At 34.6% G+C, this 1,429-nt stretch overlaps 1 non-coding gene across 1 annotated transcript; it reads left to right on the forward strand.

Annotated features, from left to right (window-relative positions):
• The first annotated feature begins 342 nt into the window (after positions 1-342).
• On the forward strand, positions 343-509 carry LOC119571134. The gene has a single exon (XR_005228521.1). It is a non-coding gene; the product is annotated as a U1 spliceosomal RNA (small nuclear RNA).
• Positions 510-1,429: the final 920 nt, after the last annotated feature.

The following is a 1,429-nucleotide window of genomic DNA, read 5'->3' on the forward strand; positions in this document are numbered from 1 at the left end:
TGTGTGTGTGTGTACGCCACATCAGTATGGCGTACGAAAATTGAAAAAAAAAAGGGGGACTTGGGAAATGTCATATTTGAATTTTAAAATTAATTGCGCCGGGGGCTTTTTATTCACCCCTTTCGATATGTACCCCGGGGGTAGTTTTAAAATATAATGCCTTGCATGTGAACTTTTTGGGGGCCTAAAATTATTTTTGAAATGTAATTTTGTCATTCATTTAATTTCTTTTTTAAAAAAAAAAGGGGAAAAATTTTTTTATTTTGGGGATAAAGTATTGTAGATGGTTTTGAGGTTCTGAGTGTGAGCGATGGGTGGTCGGCGGGTGGGGTAGTTTTTTGCATACTTACCTGGGGAAAAGGAGATACCGTGATCACGAAGGGGGTTCCCCCAAGGCGAGGCTTTACCCTTGCACTCCGGTTCGCTGAAACCCCTTGGGGGATTAACCCAAATTGGTTTGGGGCGCACTTTTTTTAAGGGGGGGGAACCCCCGTTCGCGCTATCCCCCCTTTTAACCTTTTTTTTTAAAAGGAAAAATGTATTAGAAACCCTTTTCCCCCTAGTCTAGTTAAATAAGTAAATAAATTTTTAAAAAAAAAGACCCGTTAAAGGGAGGAAAAAAGATGGGAGAGGGAAGGGGTAAAGGGGGGGAAACGGGGAAAAAAATGATTTAGTAAAAGAGAAAAGAGTTGGGGGTTAACCTAACCATGGGGGGGTAAAAAGTTGGGGCTAGGGTTACAGGGGGAGGAAAGGAGACAAAGGTCGGTAAAAGGGAAAAACCCCCCCCCAAACGGGGGTTCGGGGCTGCCCCCGGGGACGGCAGTCACTCCTTGCATGAGGGGAACTCAGGGGTCGGCGGGCTAACCTAGTCATCTTTTAACCCTTTTATAAAATTTTGGTTTAAATTTTTACAAACCCCCCATTGGAAATTTTACATATAAATTTTTCGATATATATATATGGGATTTTTGTAAACGAGTTAAAATATTTAAATACAAAAAATTTCAGTTTTAAATTTTCTGGTAGAAAATTTATACTAGCATTAACAAAATTTTTTTTAGTAAACTTTTCAACTATATGCAAAGGGTTTTTTTGGGGGGGAACATTATGGGTATTTTGAAGGGGGGAATGCTTTGATTGGCCATTTTTATGAAAATAGATGTGAACAATCAAAGCTTTATTGTATAATTAAAACCATTAAGAGGGGTATTATATAATTTTATATCTATATATTTTTATAACATTATAATAATTATTGGGTTAAAAGTAAATATATATAATAATATATAAAATATATAAAATATTTATTTTATATATTTTATTCAAAGAATTCCTTTAAAAATTCCATGTAATTATTAAAGTAATTTTTTTTTACTTTTAAAAAAACAATAATAAAAATATTTTTTAAAGTAAAGGGATACTAATAAAA

The sequence above is a fragment of the Penaeus monodon genome, unplaced genomic scaffold (assembly GCF_015228065.2).
Source record: "Penaeus monodon isolate SGIC_2016 unplaced genomic scaffold, NSTDA_Pmon_1 PmonScaffold_5252, whole genome shotgun sequence".
In the NCBI taxonomy this organism is placed as follows: Eukaryota; Metazoa; Arthropoda; class Malacostraca; order Decapoda; family Penaeidae; genus Penaeus; species Penaeus monodon.